Below are 22,007 nucleotides of genomic sequence, written 5' to 3'. Positions count from 1 at the left end.
ATCTCTATATATCTAAAACACCTAATTAACATGACTACAAGCTTAACTATTATAGGTGATTATCCTATATTTCCTATAGTATTAATTAGCCTATATTTCTTAATTATACATTACATTTTTAAATAAACTGGACAAACACAGTACCTTAATCAAGATCAGAAATACATATGCACAGTGTAGCAAAATTGGCTTTAAATTTGTATCAATAGACCAAGATCCATGCCAGTGCAAATCTCTATAGCACATATGCATGCTTATATGCATGTGTATGAAGCATTCTTTGATAGAGCCTTATTTCTCTGAGTTTTTGAACTTTGACTATTTGAAAGACTGGCAAAGTTTATGCTTGTGTTGCTCAGAATGCCTTATTCCAGTCTCTGAGTATTTGTTCAGTTCTTGGCTATGTGACTCTGTGCTCAGCTGCAGAAGATGCTGACACTGGTAGTGACCCCTATTACTTTCTGAGCTCGGTTACCTCCACTGCCTGGTCATCATTCAAGAGAAAACAGCTTCTGGCAAATGTCACCGGATCATAGGTCTTTTCTATTCAGTCCTGTTATGTTCACGTTTTCTCAAAAAGAAACGTCCAGTTTAATCCGTTCTTCCCTCTTTCTCCCTGATGGCCGGTGAGGAGTATTTAGGAAGTAATATCCCAGATTTCAAGTTCATTCTTCTTCTCCTTTGCGTCTCACCCTCCTCAGAATCTAACTGTGGAAGAACATGAAAAGAAGGAGAATTTTTAAAACAGAAAGAATAAGAATGAGATTACTGATAAATTAAAATTTTCCTGCAAAGCATTGTTGGTCCCACAGTCAAATACAAAATCCCGAGCCTCTCCAACCTGGTAGCCCCTTTCCTTTGTCTAGCCAGAGTCTTCAGTCTCTGATGGGAGGGGAGAAGCCATATTTCCTTATAAACATCGCTTTTAGTCTCCATGTGACATCTGCACTGTGATGGACAGGCCTGAATAATGATAGCTTCGTTAGGCACTGCATCTGAGTATGCCTGTATGTCTTCTCTTCAGCAGGTAAGGACGACACCGCAAAGATAAATGTGGGCAGACAAGAGCAGAGGGACCTACCCACTTCTGTTTTCTTCTGTGACAAAGTGTCTATTCACCCTAGATAGGGAGCTAATGACAAACTGCTCTAAGGAAAGCACTGAAGTACAGCTTGGTAAGACATGAGTTTTAGTGTGGTTATTCTCAGGACTGTGAGTGAGAGATTGTTACAGAACTAGAAATGATCCCAAGACAGCTGTATCATCAAAGGCCCACCCCTGCTGGTTAAGGGTTTATGAAAGCTTGAATTCTGGAGCTTACTGTGTGCTATTCATGCTGCTCAAAAAGTTGGAAAGTATCTCATCTGGGCAGGTCAATTGCTATGAACATCTTCCAGACAGCTGGGCTTGTCTGAGACTATCTCGAAGTATTCCTAACTATTTGTATAATATTTGGAAGGAAAGGGCCTAGTGCTTCTGGTCAGTTTCAGGAACTTTCTGAACCTTCTGAATTGTTTTCTTCCTGAATGATAAACCTTCAGGACATCCTGAGTAGTAAAGAGATTCTCTGCAGGGTGCAATGTTTCACCCTCTTTAGAACATTAAGTCTTAATGAGCTCTCCTCTAGGATAAAATGTTTCATTTCTTCATAATATCCCTGGGATAGAGTTTGATCTTAGAATTCCTCTATGGAGTATAGGGATTCCAAGAGTTGGTTCTGACCTTGGTGAAGCTCTCCTGATGGGCTTTCCTTAGCAAGGAGTGGGGGTTGGGTTTTATATTCAGCATAGTGCAGCTCTGAACCCTCTTCAAAACTACCAATCCTAGTAATTTAAATTGATGTCTTACACTCACTCACCTACTCTGCCATGAAACTATCAAACTGCTTTTTAGGGGAAAGGAAGAGAGGGAATAGATGGTGCTGAGCAGCTTCGTGCATTTTCTTCACTATGAGACGGAAAGAAATTGTGTTTACTAAACAAAAGATCATGGCACAGATATGGTATCGAGAGCCAAGTTCTTTGGCTAAAAATATGGGCTTGTTATCAACAAGATGATTGGTCCAACATGGAGGGCGAAGCCGAGATTATCATCTGTCTGTCTGTGAGCAGCTCTACACCATGACCACCCCCCAGTGCAGTGGCACCACAGAAACCCATGGGTATTTGCCCAGCCCTGTGGGAAATGAAGACTCTACATTGTAAAGGTTAGGTTTATTCCTTTCTGGAAGAGAAAATGGTGACAGAAATAAAATTCAATTTAAAAAATATAAAGAAAATTATTATATTTTTCTTTTAAATTCCTTTTATCTTCAAGTATTTTTAGATTTAAAGAAGGGTTTCAGAAATAACACAGAGAATTTTTAGTCTTCACCCAGCCTCTCCTAGAATCACTGTGTTACATAACGTTGGTATAATTATTAAAACTGAGACATGAACCTTGGTGGCAGCTTACTGACTCAACTGCAGGCCTTATCCAGATTTTTCCCTAGTTTTTCCACCAATGCCCTCTTCTTACTCTAGAAACAGAGGACCCACTTTGTGATGTCGGGTCTCCTTGACCTCACAGCTTTTATTATTTATGATCTTGATACTTCCAAAGTATCTTAGATGTTTATAAAGTAAGCTTTAATTTGGCTTCGCTTGATATTTTTTATCATGTCTAGATTAGATATGTTCAAAAAGAATACACAGAGTCAATATAGCCTTTTCAGCATATCATGCAGTAACTATGTGACAAGATATGGTCTGATGCTGTGAACCTGGACTGTGTGGTTCATATTTTCTCTTTCTAATTGAAAGATAAGAGATTCATGTGCTCTTATCAGGCATCACACTGAGACTCCTAGAGGGTGGTGTTGCTTGCAGGTCTTTCCTGTACAGATGGGGCAGGAACAAGTGTCCCTTGATGTATTACAGAAACTACAATCCTATTTGCTTGGAGAGGCTGACCATGAACTTAACAACTCCAGACTATAGCTGCTCAACTCGTGCGGCTAACGGATGTTGCATAAATGATGGTCAGTCTGGAGTATGAGATGATACACATACAGGAGGATGTATGGAGAGTCTGAAGCCATATGGGAGAAGAGTCATTCAGTTATTCCATGTGATATAGGAAAAATAACACTTCTGTTTCATAGCAACACTCAGTAGCACATAGCATTTAAAATTTTTCTGCCATCTTGTTCATTTGTCAATGATCAGTTGGGTAGGCGAATCTTTCAGTACAAGAGAAAACTGTTACAAGGAAAAAAGGCGGAGATGGTTAACTAAATATTAATGTTAATGTCAATAAAACAATTCATTCATTAAATCCCAATACACTATGTTAAATATATGCTGTTACCCAGTTCTTAAAATTAAACTGTGAAATGAGTATTACTGTTGTTTCCATGTTGTTGATGAATAAATTAAGCCTCAAAAAGTGGAGCAACTAGCCCAGGGGTGAAAACCATGCTCACCAGCCTTAAAGGCCACACCTTCCGATGCTTGCTATTTGAAGGAGAGGAAGAATCAGAGCTCTGGTTTTGTGGTTGCCTGTGAAATAATCTGTCGTGTTAACTTTCAGGGGAGCATTTCATTGCTTATGAGGTAGATGTTCTCTCAAATAATCCATGCGCAAGAGAGATTTTCATTAGTAGGTATTCAAGTGAAGCATATGATTTTCAGATGGATTCATCCCTCATTTCCACTGCCTTCATTAATTTGAATATCAAAGCATTTGCTTGTTTATATACACCGAGGAGTGAGCCCTCCAAGAAGGAAACAAAAGCAATTCCCTGAAAAGGTTTTGCCATGTTTTTGTGAGTGAAAAAAAAATGTTTCTATGAATCATTCATTCCACACAATAAACTAAATGAGTGTTACAAGTTAAATTTATGAATTAAAGATCTGGTAATTCATCAGCCACCTGCCTGTAAAAGACTTTCAAATTCTGTTTATATAAAAAGCTTCCAATTATCACACGGAGGGATAGGCAATTTGGCTCTATAATAATGAAGTTTTAAAATACAAGAATTTAAATATTTGTAAACTGTACATCTAGTGGTAGCTTAATGCCCAAAATATATGGCATCTCAACTCGGTCATCAAACAATTGGCAACCTTATGAAAATTAGGCAAAGGACTTAAAAGATATTTTAGGATATATACAAATTGCTAGCAAGTATGCAAAAACATGTTCAACATCACTAATCATTAGTGAATGTGTATTAAAATCATAAAAATGTTAACTTAAAATGATAAGTGTGGCTGTTATCCCAAAGACAAAAGATAACAAGCCCTAGTGAGGAACAGAAGGAAGTTTTACCCTGATGGGGGGGAATGAAAATTGATATAGCTATATGGAAGAATATGGCAGTCTCTCAAAGTACTTTATATAGAATTTCCATATAATCTACTATTGGAATATATGTGTATGTATATATACACACATATATGTATATACCTCTGTATACAGTACTTGTATATATATGAATATACTTCCTCTACACACATACACATACATATATATTTATATATATAAAGGAAGTAAAACTTTTGTGTTTATTGCATCATTATTCATAATAGCCAAGAAATAGAAATATCCCAAGTACCCATCAGCTGGTAAAGAGTGGCACACACACACACACACACACACACACACACACACACACACGAATGATGGCATGCTATTTAGCACCTAGAAAGAAAGAACACATTCCTGTGATTCGTGGCAACATGGTGTACTGGAAAAGTGAAATGATCCATGTACAGAAAGCAAATAGTTGCATAATGTCACTTACAAATAGAGTATAAGGTGGTGAACTCATAGAATAAAGTGCTTACACAGGCTTGGGACTGTTAGGATTGGAGAGACACTGCTCTAATGACCTTGAATCTTAGTGAAACAGAGGGAATTAATTGAAGAAATCTATTATATGGCACAGTGACAATAGTCAGTATATACATTGTAGAAGGACTTATTTGTATTTGTTTTCTGTGTATGAGTGTTTTGTTCACAAGTATTTATATACCCTGTATGATGTGGGATTCCCCTCTGTATGCTGTGAATACCATTGATTAATAAAGAAACTGCTTTGAACCTATAGCAGGGAAGAACTTAGCTAGATGGGGAAAACTGGACTGGGAGGAAGAAGGTGGAGTTAGAGAGAAGCCACATAGCTCCACCGGAGACAGACAGCAGAACTTTACCTGGTAAGCCACAGCCACACGGTGGTACACAGATTACTAGAAATGGGTTAAATTAAGATATAATGTTAGCCAATAAGAAGCTAGAGCGAATGGACCAAGTAGTGTTTTAAGTAATATAGTTTTTGTGTGATTATTTTGGGAATCTGGGCAGCTGGGAAATGAACAAGTAGCATCCTTCCAACACCCTATGTGCATTCCTGGTACCTGTAGAAGGGGGCATTGAATCCCTTGGGACTAGAGTTACAAATGACTGTGAACTTTCATGAGGATGCTGGGAACTGAGATCAGGTCATCTGTAAGAGCCACAAGTGCTCTTCACTACTGAGCTGTCACTCCAGTGTCATTAGTATAGATTTGAAAATTGCTGCAAGAATGGCTTTAAGAGTTCCTTCACCAAAAAGTGAAGTTAGTTAAGGTTATGTTAATTAAATTTATTTTGTCATTCTATAGTGCATACATATATCAAAAGAGAATGTCACACACCTTTCATAAACATATAAGATATACTTACATACCCATTAAAAGAAACATGTGTATTAAAACTAAAATATGCAAGAATTTAGATCATGCTTGCAAATAGAACTTTCTTTGAAGTGCATTAAAAACTCTATGGAATGTGTACTTTCTCCTGTGTAGCAAGCTGGAGGGATTTCATTCTTTTATGTGTCTTTCCCTATGTAATACTTTCAAATTTGTATTCCTTTGTTGCAGTAATACTGACATATCCTAAAGCATATTTCCCTGTGTTAATTTCCCTGAGAGCCAGTTTGTAAGCTACAGAAAGCTATTGTGGTGGACTTATAGTCGCTCCTCTGTAAGAGAAAACATGGTGATTCTTCATCTACCAGTGAACCTTATCTACCAAACCCAGTTATTTGTGAATTGGCTTTTCTGGCTTCCTAAAGTCCAACCTCAGTGTTTTGGAGTGAAGACTTGTCATCACGGGTCAGAGCCTGTGGCAGGAATATCCATGGTGTCTTGAGTCATTAACTTTCCAATGTGGATAACACCTTGATAGGGCTAGTAGCTCTGAGTGGAGAGAATCCGGTCAGCCTTTAAAAGAGCAGCTGTCCTCTGTGGTCTCACTCCTGCTCACATTCCCCACGAGTTCATTTGCATTTCTAGGGCCTTTGTTTCTCTCTGGAACCAGAAGCAAATTTCCAGATAATTCGAGGTGATCATTGGTGATGACTTTTCAAAAAAATAAAATAATAGACTAATTAAAATATAGCTTGTGATCTAGGGGAGATTACTCAGTTGGTAAAGCGTTAACTGTGCCAGAGCAAGGTGATATGTAAGCAGAATATCTTTCTTTCTGACAGGAAATGTATTATACTAGAGTCCCAGGGCCAACCAGATGACTTAGCAGGTAAAGGTGCTTGCCGCTAGGTCTGAATTCAATCCCTTAGCCCCCATAGTAGATGGAAAGCTCACTCTTGGAAGTTGCTCCCTGACCTCCATATGCATGCCATGACACACAACTTCCGCCTCTCACCAATAGATAAATATTAAGAAACTTTTGTAAAAAAACAAAACAAAACAAAACTCCTTTTAGGTATAAAAGCTACTAGACAATGTAAAGACTATTGTCTTCTGCAAGAAGATTGCTCTACAGTAATTTTTTTAAATATATGATGGGTGAACTTTGCTCTTTCAGATAAGACTGAGAAGTCCCAGACAGAAACCACTTACATAGAGGTGGGTGTGGGGAGGTATCTTTCAGCTCACAGTTTCAGAGGGCGCATTCATGGGTAGAGAAGGCATGGCAGAGTGGTGCTCTGGCTACAGGAACATGCTGTGGCAGGCCTCACATCTCAGCTGCTCATCATAGGTGAGCAGGTCGAGCGTTAACCTAGACTGAACCTCAGCCTTCTAAGTCCTGTTACGAGTCTTCTGTTCACATCAGCCATGCTTCTCCTTGGATGATTATGCAACCCATCAAAAGCTGAGCAAGCAACTGCTCAAACACCTGAGACTATGAACACATGACAGATTGCAATTTTAGCTCCTTCTATACCCATTGCAAGAGACTGGAGTGATTCTCAGTCAGCTTGTACGACCTTCATACATATAGTAATGGGTTTTTAATACTCTTAAATGTCAAATTCCTTGGCATTCTGGAAGGCGTCTTGTGGTTTCTGGTAAATCTTGTATCCCTGTATTTTATTTCAGTTAAGGCTCTAGTAACTGTCACACTAAGTGACCCCTGAGGTTGTATAACTGAACAACAGTACCTTATTTTTTTACACAAGAGGGTCCTGTGCTAGGAAGAGGGGAAGGGTGGGCCTTGGCTCCCTGGAGCTCTTCAAGGTTGATAAACAGATGACATCTTCATATCTAGTTTTCATGAACCCTCTAGGTTCCAATGTCAAGCTGGCACTTGGAAGCCGAGGTTATACATGTCTTCTCCAGGGTTAGCTCAACCACCCATGCTGCATTTGCCAGGGCTTAATCGCCATGACTGCTTCCTTGCTAAGCAGGTGGGGCTAGGGAGTAATACTTTACACTGGAAAGCCACATTCCCAAGTCAACGCTATGACACAGAATAGGGGAGAGCTCCCCTGGTGGAGCACTAGCTGTCTCTTCCATGCTCCTCTTCTGTGTTAAGCTCCAGATACGCTGATGGTCATCCTCATTATCCCCATCCTGGCATCTTTCTTCCCCTGATCTTTGGCTGGTCTCTCCCTCCTCTAGGAAACTCATGATTTTCTTTCTTTAAGTTTTAAATTAAATCCCTTTTCTAAAGACTGAAAAAAAATATTTTTAATCATCTATTATAAGTAATATATTTTTTCTTTGATGGTTTCCTTTATAAAACTTATCAAAATTGGTAGTCATTTGATTTGAGAAAAAAAGACAAAAACAAGTAAATAAATGTCACTAAGTTCCTAATGTTTATCACAGTGACCACATGTAGTAGATGCCTAACCAATGTTTCCCAAAATAGGGCAGAGACTATGGGAAATGAAATAATTATATTATTAAACTAAAACACCATTACTTGTCATTAATATAAATTTGTGTATTTCTGTCTCAGTGACTGGGTTTGACACAACACAGATTGGATCATTAGCATGTTGTCCTGACACTTTGTGTTAGCCTCTTCCTGGGCTCATTATAACCTGAACTGTTGAGTGGTTGCTGAGTTGCACACTACCTCAGAACTTGGGGTTCCAAGCCACCACAGCTATTTCATCATCTCACATGTGTGGTGGGGAGAGAACTCAGGAAGTGTTCATCTCGCATGCCCTGCTTCAGAGATGCTCCAGGGATGGCTGCCTGTGGCTGTGACTAGAGAAACAACCTGGCTAGAGCAGACAACATCAGCAAAATCAAGAGCAGGTGTTCCTGTGAGCCAGGCAGCAGGAGTGATTTTCGTGACCTGGTTTCCATGGCACTGTGTCACGGTTGCTCTGTTCTCGTGGTCAAAATACATATGCAAGCCCTCTCAGTTTTAGGCATAGGGATAGAGCCCCCAATATTGGGAAGGAGGCATGCCACAGAGTTTATGGTTCCATATTGAAACTAATACTAACCAAGAGAAAAATTGGTAGAATTTGCAACAAGAAACTCCATAGCATCCTACCATAGGGAATAGGTTCCAAAGAGCCAGCTTATGCATCAGGGTTAGGTCCTGATTCCACTGTTAGAGGCCCCACAAAAGACTGAGCCACACAACTGTCACCCAGATGCAGAGGGCTTAGGTCAGTCCTATGCTGGAGCACTATATATATATATATATACACACACACACACACACACACACACACACACATATATATACATATACCGTATATATATATCTCGTATATATAGGATATATATACACCTCGTATATATATAGGCTATACACACACACACACACATAGAGTCCATGAGTTCTCACAAGATCAGGTCAGCTGTCTCTGTGGGCTTCTCTGCCATGATCTTGATCCTCCTCTTGCTTATAAAATCCATCCACCCTCTCTTCAACTGGGCTCCCAGAGCTTGGTTTAGTGCTTGGCTTATGGATCTCTGCATCTGCTTCCATCAGTTACTGGATGAAGGTTTTATGATGACAATTAGGGTAGTCACCAATCTGATTACAGAGTAAGGCCAGTTCAGTTACCCTCTCCACTATTGCTAGAAGTCTTAGCTGGGGTCATCCTTGTGACTTAAGAAGCTGAGAGTCACAGAACAGCTGAGTTCTTAAATCATAGATCTGGCCCTTATTTCACTTCTTACCCTTCCTGAGGCTCCAAATCCTCACTATTTAAATCAGAATTAGCAACCTTTCCTTGTAGGGCTGTTGTGACAGTCACCTAAAGGAAGGATTATGCTTTGCTTAAGGTTTAGAAATGATGTAATTATGGTTGGATGTGGTGGTACATGCCTGTAAACTCAGAACTCTGGTGACAGAGATAGACTGATCTCTGTGAGTTCAAGACCAAGACCAGCCTGTGATGTGGGAGTGTCATACATCAATCTGTTGATTTCATTGGTTAAGCAATAAAGAAACTGCTTGGCCCTGATAGGTTAAAACATAGGTGGGAGGAGTAAACAGAATAGAATGCTGGGAGGAAGAGGAAGTGAGCTCAGAGAGACTCCATGCTCCCTGTTCCTGGGCAGACACATGCGATGAAGTTCAGACCCAGGATGGACGTAGGCTAGAGTCTCCCTGGTAAGCCACCTCGTGGGCTACACAGATGATTAGAAATGGGCTAAATTAATATGTAAGAATTAGCCTAGAAGAGGCTAGATAGAAATGGGCCAAGCAGTGTTTAAATGAATACAGTTTGTGTGTTGTTATTTCGGCGCATAAGCTAGCAGGCGGCTGGGGTGCTGGGGACGCAGCCCTGCCGCTCCTTAATACAACAAGCCTGGTCTAAAACACGAGTTCCAGGACAGTCAGGACTGTTACACTGAGAAACCCTGTCTCCAAACAAACAAACAAACAAACAAAAAGTATACATTAGTAAGAGAGAGACCCAAACTGTAAATTTGCCACTGAAAGGATAGTTTAGCTGATCATTAGTTAATGACAGCAATAATAGTTATGTTATTAATAACCATTTATCAAGTGCCTCCTACATACAGGTTAGGTGGCTACTGATTTACTGATTGTTTGACTTACAAGTTGTTGATATTATATGAGAACTCTATGGATCCGGTAGAATCTGTGATTCAAATTTGAATTTTGATCTTTCCTGGGCCAGCAAGGAGCATAAAATACTCTTTGCAATTTTGGCCGGTGGTCATGAGCCTCTGTAAGCCTCATAGTTGTGAGAGTAGCAACTCTAAGCTGTAACATTCAGTGGTGGGGGTAAATTAAATTTATTTTTCATGTACAGTGTTTTCAACTGGTTATCTACAACTCATCCAGAAGCATCTGAATTCTAAGTAGTTCTGTTAACTTAATTAGTTTGCTGATAATTTTTAATCCAGCATATCTTTCTCATGCTGCTTATAGAGAAAGCACCTCTCAGATTTTAGATGTGGGAAGAAATACGACTTTCCAGTACCTAAAGCTATGGGAGTAGAATAAATAGGGAGGTCAGCTTTCTGAGTGTTGACTTTGAGCAGGGCAATCTGAGAATAGGACTTTCCACATCTTTGAAAACTTTGATAGATCTGAATTTATTCAAAAGTCTCCATAGATGGGTTAAGTCTCACTAGCGAGGCCTGGTGGGTAGGGAGGGGTGAAAACTGAAGCCTGCCCTAACACGTGCATTCAGCATGACTGAAGATTCATAAAAACAAGTGGGGAAAATGGCATCACTTCTGTTGCCCAGGGCTTAGTAGAAATGTACACCTGACCTCCCTGAATCCCCAATTCCCTCTCTAATACCCAGAGACAAAGGTGCTTATGGCTCACTAACTAGCTGGAATTGTGCAATGATTTCATTGCTGTGACAGCTCCCACCAGGAGAGTATTTGATCCACACAAGACACTCATAACTATAGTCCACGGCTAGCAAATGAAGACAGGTGGGACTGTTACCCACTGCTGAATTCATCAGCGCTGCCTGTTATACACAAAGATGAAGGGGCAGCAGAGGGGCTCTGTCTCCTGAAACACTCCTTAGAATTATTCTCTCTTATCTCGGGCAAGCATTTCATAAAGTAACACAGCAGCTTCCACCAGGATAGCTCTGAGAGCTGAGAGTGGAGAAGGAAATTAGTATTGGAAATAGTTCCCCTGGTAGTGCTTAAGTTGATGCAGGCTTCCCTGGTGGCTGCTGTTATTTTCCATGTGGATGCTGTTTGGAGGAAAGCAAGAGAACAGTGTACATCTTTGTTTTTATGCGATGCTGCAAAGTTTCATATTTAATATCAACAATGCCCTCAAATTATTGGCTGCTGCTACTAGTGAGGCACAGGGCAAAGTCACCCTTTTAAATCTTTCATTACATAACAGCCTATGTTCCAAGTTAATGGCTTTCATGTTAGAGGTGAAGCAAGGAGGCTGAGAGAGGTAAGATGACTTACCCAAAGTCGGGCCTCAGAGCTGGGGTATGATCTGTGGCGTCTAGAGCTGTACTAGAACTTTCGTACTCTGTACTTGCATCATGCTTGGGTAGCTTTAGTTATGTTCTTTCTGGAATGGTCTAGTTACTTCAGTGATAGCTTTTTGAGGTAAGAGGAATGGATCTTAGAAGTTCTCAACATGCTCGTCCATTAAAATTACCCAGAAAGCTTGAAAGTACATGGGTACCCCAAGCGTGTTCTTAGAACTTTGAATCTGATTGGCCTGCGTATGCCATTGACATTGAGAGAGGGAGGTAGATACGTTTTACAGGTGGCTCTAATATAACCCACATTTAGAACCATTGACCAGCCCTTTGGGACCGGCTACTTATCCCTGTGGTCAAGCGGCTATCAGCATTAGCTTCAGCATGATCTGGAGTTTGTGAGGAAGGAGCTTTCACTCAGACAGTTTAGATGAGCACCATTTGCAGAGGATGCTTTGCTCGGCTAACAAAAGATGAGTGGATAGGGGAGTGAGCAACATTCTAACCAGCAAGTGATAATTCGGTGTCCCAGAAAGGAAAGAAAGGAACTTACTGGAAATAGGGGTCAGAGGATCAATCACGTTACATAGGTTGAATGGATGTGCTCAGAGCTTAGCACCGACTCTCTTCTGTCTGCATGGTCCATACTCGTTTGTTTCAAACAACGCCTTATTAGAGGAAGCATGCCCAGATCTACTCATGCAAATAGGAATCTCCCTCTGTTGTTTCCTTAACCCTTGTAACCTTCTGATAAACTGCAGAATGCAAGTATGTTTGTCTTCTCTACAGACCAGCACACCAGACTGTAAGCCCACATGGACCTTGTTTGACTTGTTCATCAGTGTATTCCTCATCACTGAGAATAGTACCCAGTATTTAGAAACAGGAACTTCCACATATCTGGTTGTTTTGTTGTTTTTTTGGCAGGGTATCACTATATGTCTTAGGATAGCCTCAGGCTTGTGATCTTTCTGCCTCAGTCTACTGACAGCTAGAGTTAAACTCGTGTCTCCCACCACCCAACTCCTGGATATTTGTTGAATTAGTGAGTTAAATTATTATAAGCATCTAGATAGGTCACAGTCATGCTTGCTTTACATGGAGTTTGTAAAGTCAGTTGGGAAACTCTGCAGGACTTTAAATGAGTAAAGAGCAAGATCACATTTTATTTGACTTAAGAATAACTTTAACAGGTTAAAAGATGTGTTTTGGAAAGATGGCTAGTTTAGTGTGGACAGTAAAATAAAATAGAGAAGCAGAGGGCAGAGTGGAAAGGGTGCTGTTTTATTGCTGTATTCGGTAAGCTATTCATTTATTAAACATCTGTGTAACCAGCGTTTCATTTATTTTATTTTTTTAGAAAGAAAACAAACTTATCTTTTTTTTATTTTACATACCAATCCCAGTTCCCATACCCTCCCCTCCTCACATTCCCTCCACCTTCATCCCCCCCCATTCACTCCTCATAAAGAGTAAGGAACATTGCTTCAAGGAAGGACCAAGGCCCTCCCTACTATATCTAGGCTGAGCAAGGTATTCGTTCAAACAGAATGGTTTCCAAAAAGTCAGTACAAACAGTCAGTGGACCCACAGTCTGCCCCAGCCATACAACTGTCACCTACATTCAGAGGAACTAGTTTGTTCTTATGCTGGTTCCTTCCCTGTCAGTCTTGAGTTGGGGAGCTCCTGTTAGCTAAGGTCAGCTGTTTCAGTGGGTGTCCCCATCATGGTCTTGACCTCTTTGTTCTCATTACTCCCACTCTTTGACTGGACTTTGGGAACTCAGCCCAGTTCTCTGCTATGTGTCTCTGTCTCTGTTTCCATCAGTTGCTGAGTGAAGGTTCTATGGTGATATTTAAGATAGTCATCAATCTGAATACAGGGAGAGGCCAGTTCAGGCACCCTCTCCACTATTGCTTAGGGTCTTAGCTGAGGTCATCCTTGTAGATTCCTGAGAATTTCTCTAATTCTAGGTTTCTTGCTAGTCCCATAATGGCTTCCTCAATCAAGATATCTTTTTTCTTGCTCTCTGTCTCTGTCCTTCCCCAATCTTGACTCTCCCATTCTCTCAAGTTCTCCTCCCCTATCCTCTCTCTCCTCTCCTCCCCTTCTGCCCTCCCTTCTTTCCCTAACCCCATGTTCCTAATTTTGTCAGGAGATCTTGTCTATTTCCCCCTCTCAGGGGAATCTATATATGTTTCTTTTAGGTTTCTTCTTGTTACTTAGATTCTCTGTGGTCTTGGACTATTGGCTTGTTATCTTTTGCTTTACAGCTAGTATCCACTTATGAGTGAGTACATACCATGTTCGTCTTTATAGGTCTGGGTTACCTTGCTCAGGATGGCTTTCTCTAGTTCCATCCATTTGCATGCAAATTTCAAGATATTGGTTTTTTTTCTTTGCCACTGAGTAGTATTCCATTGTGTAAATGTACCAATTTCTTTTATCCATTCTTTGATTGAGGGGCATCTAGGTAGTTTCCAGGTTCTGGCTATTGCAAATAATGCTGCTATGAACACAGTTGAACAAATGTCCTTGTAGCCCTTGTAGTATGATTGAGCAACCTTTTGGGTATATGCCCAAGACTGATATTGCTGGGTTCTGAGGTGGGTTGAGTCTCAATTTTCTGAGAAACCATCTCAGAGTGGTTGTACAAGTTTGCATTCCTACCAGCAATGGAGGAAAATTCCTCTTACTTCACATCCTTTCCAGCTTAAGCTATCATTGGTTTTTTTTTTTTTTTAACCTATGTTTCATTTAAGCCTAGTGTTAAAAGGATAAAAGTTAGGAGACTATTCCACTTGTATCCTGGATGAGAAACTCATGCAGCTGGATAACCTGCTTCCAATGTGTGACACATGCCTCAGGCTTGCTCATGTATTGTATCTTAGTCGTCTTCTAGGTCTTTGGAGTCCTTTTCATCCAAAGGGGATGCTTGTAAGAGTCTGCTCACCATCCAGAAGAGACAGGCAATATTTTCACATGAGTTCCATTGACAGAACATGAGCAAACAGCTTATAACTGCAAGAAAGCCTAGAGAATGTAGCCAACTGTGGATCTAGGAGAGGGAACCTGGCTTGATCTATAACAAACTCAGCTTTGCCTCAAGTATTAAAAGTGAGAGATTCAACGATTAGCTGAATCAATAGAGAAGAAATGTAAATTTAGTTGGCATTAGAGAAATATTTAAGTCGCTTATTGGGGAAAACAACTTAAAGGAAGCAATACTTACTTTGGCTTAAGTTTCAGAGGTTTTGTTCATAACAACTCAAATGCAGTGTTTGTAGACACATGTATGGTGAGGCAGAACACCATGATGGAAGGATATGGTAAAGAAAAGTAGTTCATCTCCTAGTGGACAGCAGATAGGGAGAATAGATGGGAAGCTGAGGGCAAGATACTTCCTTCAAAGGCAGTCCTCTAGTCGCCTGCTTTGTCCAAATCGGTGCTGTGGGATAATGCTTTTTCATACTGTAACGATTTGTCACACGTATTGGTTTAATAAAACACTGATTGGTCAGTAGCCAGCCAAGGAGTATAGGCAGGATGACCAGACTAGGAGAATTCTGGGAATAGGAAAGGCAGAGACCCAGAGGAAGCAAGGTGAGAATGCTTTACTGAGAAAAGGTACCAAGCCACGTGGCTAAACACAGATAAGAATTATGGGATAATTTAAGTTGCAGGAGCTAGTTTGTAATAAGCCAGAGCAATAGGCCAAACAGTTCATAATTAAAAGAAGCCTCTGTGTGTTTATTTGGGACTGAACAGCTGTGGGACCAGGCAGAACAGAAACTTCCATCTACAAAAAGGCCCTTTCTCTAAAGTTTTCATCTCTTCTATGTAATGCATTTTAACTGGCAGCCGAACTTTTGCAAACAGCCTCTGGGGAGCATTGATATCTAAATCATGACATAATAGATATTCAGCAAGTAAAATTGGCCATAAAATTGTTATTGATTGTCCTGGGGTAGAGCTAGGGAAAAAATTATTTCCAATGATAATTGCCACCAGCAAAAAAAGCTGTTTCCAGCAAATGCATTGAAATAATATGTTAATAATTTCCAGACCTTAGGCTGCCATAGGCTTTATATCTGCAAAGGACACAAGAGGCAAGATTACAGTAATTTGTTGAGAAACACAGAGAATTTTAGAAGCTCTCACACTCACAGGAGAATGTTTTGATTCTCCTGCATTGCATTAAAAATAATACAACAGGGCTGGAGAGATGGCTTTGTAGTTAAGAGTACTTGCTGATCTTGCAGAGAACCCATGTCAGTTCCCAGAAGCCATATGCTAGCTCTCAAATATCTATAACTCTAGTTCCAGGGGATCTGACACCCTCTTCTGACCTCTATGGACACCAAGCATACACATGGTATACGTACATACATGTAGACAAACACCCATACACTTAAAATAAAATCTTTAAAGCAGTAAGATCACCATTCATGCATTTTCACGTGTATTACTATCGAAAACTTTAAGGAAGTAAGTGTTGAACAGGGTTTAGACATTCTTGTGGGTGTTAGTTTACTAGGTTAATAGGGCATGCACACAATGGGCAAAACCTTGCCTTTCACTTTTATATATCTTCTTTGATAAATCTGGAAAATAAAGGCTAGCTACTACAATTATGTAGCTATAACAAGAACAACTGTGGAGGAAAGGGCCCAGGTCAGGTGAGCTGAGTGCAGAGTAATAAATCATGACATGTTTGCATAGCTTGGCGATACGTTAAAACTCCATTTTTTCTTCTGGGTTATTCCTCAGAGGAGCTTCCAATTCAATTGTTGCCTACGAATACGGGATTTGCAGTCGGATTTTCTTTTGCAGCCTGTTCTATTGCACACACTGAAGCAGCTGTGCACAGCATGGGCCTCATCTTGATGACTCCATTGCGAGGGGGCGAGGCAAAGGGCCACTAATCAGGGAAAAGGTTCTCTGCAGTCGGCAACTTCTCAGGGCCACGTGGAAAGGGACATTTGCGTGTTTCATTAAGAATGAACAAACCCGTTGGTTTGCGGACAAGCTCAATTTACATTTTCTGGTTTAGAAAGAATCTCAGCTGTTATTGCCAGTTCCATGTTTTCCCCCAGTTCATTAGACCAAGTTCCCCCACTGAAAAATTGATTGAAGGACAGTAGGTTTCTTGGGACTGGCTGTTGCTGCCTATCTAGATAATAAGATTAGGTTTGTATTTTCCTATGGGCTTTGATGATTACAATCTACCACATTCTCCAATTAAAATCCCCGTCACACTTGACTTTTGTTTTGCTTAATTTTTACACCATATTTAGCTTGAAGACTAAAAATAGATTGATCTGTTTCACCTACTCTGGTTGTCCCTTACATGGATTTTCATGCCTGCCCTGGTTCATGTTTGTGGATCTGCACTACAGCAGCTGGTGCTAATATATAAGAATCTACTTTACGGAGGGAGACGAAAGAAGATGAATCCATGAATATTAATATCCGATTATCATGTGATGCTATTCCAACCACATACATCATAAAAGCCACAAGATGAGAAAGGAACGGATCGTGGGGTCAGCTGTATAATTCCTGTCCCAAAGAACTAAAGCCAGGCCAGAGCGTAAAACAAATGATTCCAAGCTTGGCCACCGAAATAAACTGTGTGGCCCAGGGTCTCAATTCTGCGTCCATCTGTTAAATACAGGAGCTGCAGTAATACATCAGAACAAAGTGCACATGGCACCCAGCTTCTGTGGATCAATAACACGCATGACATTAGCACGGTGGTCTGTGAGTGCTCACACACACACGTTTCAGCCAAAAAGATTAGTCATTATAATAATCAAGTATGAATTGCTGCATAGCCCCTTTCTTGGAAGGAGCTATTAGAAATGCGTGTGATGGTTGCTATAGAATTTTATATGTCTTCATTTAACTCCCCTATTCTCTCCCCAAAGGAAGACGAACAGTTTCTCAAAAAGAACCTCACTAACGAGTAACTGGATTTTGCCACATTGTATGGTGGTCCTTTTGTAGGGCAGCTCCATAGATGTTCCTCTCTTTGAGTAAGTCCCCAAGTTAGACCTTTTACTATTTATTTGTTTGTTTATTTATGGCGTGTGTGTGTGTGTGTGTGTGTGTGTGTGTGTGTGTGTGTGCACATGTGGAGACTGGAAGACAAATTTTTGAAATCAGTTCTTTCCTTTCACCATGTGGGTTCCGGGGATAGAACTCACATCAGGCTTGGTAGCAAGTGCCTTGCCAGCCTGTGATTTGGCTATCTGTAAAGAAAATAATGTTCTCTGAGAAATGGTGCATTGTAGGCCTTGGTAGAAACGTGTTTTCTGTTCATCCCTGTTCCTTTGTGTTGCTGTTCTCTTGGTTGTATTAGTGACTGGGCACTCTGTGACTGTCCCTATGTGTTAGGTTTTCTGTGAGCTTTAGGTGGAGAAGGAGAGAAAGTTGGGTGTGGATGTTTGTGTAGTGAGCACGCAGGGATTACACTGATTACCCGGAAGAAAGTCCAGAGTGCTCACACAGAGTGAACAATAGCGTCAAGTTTTTGAAGAGCCTTTAAAACCCCTCAGCAGGATGCTTTTATAAAATGCAAGCGTTTTCCTTCCCTTCTCAAGCAAAAGAAATTAAGAGAGCTTACTTAGAGTGAGCCACGGAATTTGGAACGAGCATTAAATGTCTCATGAAGAAAAGTTCGCATAGCCTGCAGTCGTGAGAAACAACTCAAACGAGAGCTATAAAAACGGACTTTTTTACCCCAGGAGCTGGAGAACAGACAGCTGTTGAATAATCCAGTGTCTGGGAGACGGGGTGTTTTATATTTTTGTTAAGGTTGACAACTGAGCTTTAAAAACAGTCTTTAAACACTCTGAAAGTCAGCATTTCTTTTTTTCAAGCTTGAGAACTCATCAAAGTTTTCATGCCCAGGATGACAGGAAAGCATCACAGCAAAATTCAATTTTAGTTCGCTCTCATTTAAAAGCAGGTTTGATGTGCTCGCAATACTATTTCTCCTTTAATAAAATACTTGATTGTCTTTGTTAGACGGGCTGTTATTACCATGTTCATATGCTGCTCAGCCTAACTAATATTCTACCAGGTCGGTGTTAATTGAACCTTGTGGTTTAATTTTCCGATTACAGAGGAGGTGCGGGTTACATCTCCTGATTACAGCTGACACAGGGAACTAAGGGTCCCAGATGAGAGTAATAGAAAGAGACCAAGAGGAGTGAAATGACCAGGGGCTTCGTGAGTGATGAAGAAAGCCCTCTTAGGACCGGAAAGCTCTCCCTGCCCAGATATGGTCTCTCCCCCTACCCCAGACTTATTTCTCCATTCCGTGTTATTCATTGCTTGCCTCCAGGTGCGCCAGATAAACCAGAGAGCCAGGAGAGATGCTGGCACGCTTGGAACAATCTCGGTAGGAGAGTGAGGTGATAAGCCTATCAACGAATAGTGTCAGCGTGCCTTCAGCAAGTGACAAAAGCAACCAGGCCAAGGGAGAATAGAGCGGGTAATTGTGAGGAAAGAATAGTTGGATGGGGGAGAACATGTTGTGTAGAGGGGACTCGAGGGCAGGCACCCCGCAGCAAGTATGAAGTGCTGAAGGTCAGGGCCACTTCAGCGAAAGCATATTGGGTAGGATGGAGAGTCCCGGCTGAAGCCAGAGACTCAGCAGAGACTTCGGCTGGGATTCAGTAGTTTCTAATGTGTGGCCCCCAGCAGCAGCCGCTTCACCTGAGAAAGGCTGGTTCTCATTCGGGACCTTTTGCTTAGCCCTGCAGGATGACTGTGTGGAGTGAGCCCGGACAATCTGCGTTTCAGCAGGTCCCCTGGTAAGAGATCCCTGTCCAAGCTTAAGACCTGCTGGTCTAGAGCCTTGTTTGCCACAAGAAGGCCTTTGACTTTTATCTCCCATTGGAGGGTGTTCAAGCAAGAGAGTGAAATAAGGCAACTTAGACTTGGAGAAGATGCTTTGGCCTTTGTAAGAACGGACAGACTGGTACCTATTGGCCTTTGTTAGAACGGACAGACTGGTACCTATTGGCCTTTGTAAGAACGGACAGACTGGTACCTGTTGGCCTTTGTAAGAATGGACAGACTGGTACCTACTCTTTTATGTATCTCCTCTGACCAAAAAAAAAAAAAAAAGTCACTCAGCAGGAAAGGACAATTAGCAGATTCACGCCGAGCTCTGTTTACTTTTATTGTGAAGGATAATTGTGTTCAATCTCATGCCTGAGTTCCAGATGTTGGGTACCTGAAAATGCAAATAGCAGTTCCCTGCTGTGGGATGTCAGAGAGCCGAAACCCAAACCTGCTTGTGGAAATGGAAACCCATCATCGGCTGCCTTCAGGTAGTTATGTCTTAAGTGGGGACAGATTTTTCTCACTGAAAGCAACAATTGGCTTTAGGAATGGAAGATAATTAGGACAGTTATGCATTAGTATTCTTTATTTCCTCTAGGTAACAGCTGAGATTCTGGAAGATGTGCCCATGTGTGTAAGAATCACTTTTAGGCTGGGAACTTCCTCTACCTAACTATGCAATTCCTCCAGTATTTATAGACTCCCCAAGGGATGCTCCAGGAATGCTCTAGTCCAGAGCAAGGCTTCTCAGAAACTGCTTGCATCTGCCATGTTCTCTTTTCTTCTTTTCCACTCCGCTCTCCTATGATAATGTCCCATAAAGTTCTGTGAAGATTATTGTCTATGCTATAAACACCTCAGGTAACATCAGAGGGCTCACTGTCCCTCTCGCTGATTATGCCAATTCATATCTAACAAGTCAGGTTCCACCCACCCATCCATCCACTCTGGCCATCTCCATTTGAGCTTATTTTGTCTACTCCAATTTTCCTTTTGGAAGTTAATGCATTGTAAACATAAAACTTTACTTGGGAGTTAATGGGGCTTGGAGCAAAAATGCAATGCATGCATTTAACTCACCATTTTAAATAAGCTCTTATGACATGGCATATGGTTCACTGAGTCCCCACATTTACAGGAAGAGAGTTCATTCTTATACAAGAGGAGGTGCAAGGAAATTAAACAGCTAGGGGTGAGGGTGGGGTGGGGTAGGTTGGCAGAGACAGTCAGTTGAGACGGAGGAGGCATCAAGACAGTTATGGGAGGCTACAGGTTGGCTGGGTAGACAGGGCTACAACTGAGGGTGGCTGCAGGAAGGTGACAGTTAACAAGGTGTCTATAATGCAGGTTGAGTGTATGAAGTCTCTCTTATTGAACAGGACTTTCAGAATTTTTTCTTTGACTAGTTATGCCCCTTGGTGTTTTTCTGCCTACTCTGCTTGACTGCCAACCTCTGGAAGCTGAGCTGTGTGAAAGAATGGAAGGCTTGCACTCAGAGTGCAAGCGCTTGAGGTTTCCTTTCTTTCTCCCAGTATGGGACTTGGCTTTCTCTTTGTTTGTATACGTGTGTGTGTGTGTGTGTGTGTGTGTGTGTGTGTCTATGTGTGCTCCTGTGTGTTACATGCACTTGAGCATGCAAGCCTGTATACACATGTAGAAGCCAGAACAAGTCTCCTGTCTCACTTTGCCTTAAGACAGGATCTCCCATGACCTAGAATCTTGGGCAAGGCTGGCTGTCCAGTAAGTTCTCAGGATTGGCTTGTCTTTGCCCTCCAATGTTGGAGGGCATGCCGTCTTTCTGACATGGTGGCTGAGGAATTCAGATTCAGGTAGTCATGCTTTCAGAGTACTCTTCTTCTCTGAGCCGATTCTGGGGCTCAGTTCTCAACGGCACCATACCCAGTTCAGAGGTCCTTTCTTTCCTAAGAACAATGCTGCGGACTTTGCTGAGATCGAGGAAGAGAGACAGGAAAAGAGAGAGCCACCTACTTCCTGAACATCTCTGGAAGGTAGTGTCTTCATTTCTTCTCTCGCAAGTATCATGGCTACAGAGCACCCTTCAAGTCCTGAAGCATGAAGCAGGCTCCTCCTTACATTCCCTGTTGCAGATTGACTGACAGCTCTGCCTTCCCAAGTCTAGGGAGTCAGGCCCCACCCACCCACCCACCCACCTGCTTTCCAGTTGCCAACATCGTAGCTTATTTTTTTCCCTTTGTAAGTTAATGGATTAAAAATACTTTTTTCTTGGGAGTTAATGGGGCTTGGGAGGGAGCAGAACTCAACACATGTGTTTAATTCACCTTTTAGAATCAGAGAGGCCTGAAGCCTTATTTCCTCCCCTCCAATTTCAAACTGGGTTAGAAGAAGTGAAGAATTCTATTACCGCATTCTCTCTCCTTATGCTTCTCCATTAGAAATCAGAAATAGTGACAGTTAAGTTTAGATTCAATTCCGTTTCCCTCCG

At 41.3% G+C, this 22,007-nt stretch overlaps 1 protein-coding gene across 1 annotated transcript in view; it reads left to right on the top strand.

Annotated features, from left to right (window-relative positions):
• Plppr1 (phospholipid phosphatase related 1) overlaps positions 1 to 22,007 on the top strand; it is a 231,884-nt gene that overhangs the window by 22,322 nt on the left and 187,555 nt on the right. The window lies entirely within an intron of this gene.

This window comes from Microtus pennsylvanicus, chromosome 3, assembly GCF_037038515.1.
Source record: "Microtus pennsylvanicus isolate mMicPen1 chromosome 3, mMicPen1.hap1, whole genome shotgun sequence".
In the NCBI taxonomy this organism is placed as follows: Eukaryota; Metazoa; Chordata; class Mammalia; order Rodentia; family Cricetidae; genus Microtus; species Microtus pennsylvanicus.
This window is presented reverse-complemented; position numbering and strand designations above follow the sequence as displayed.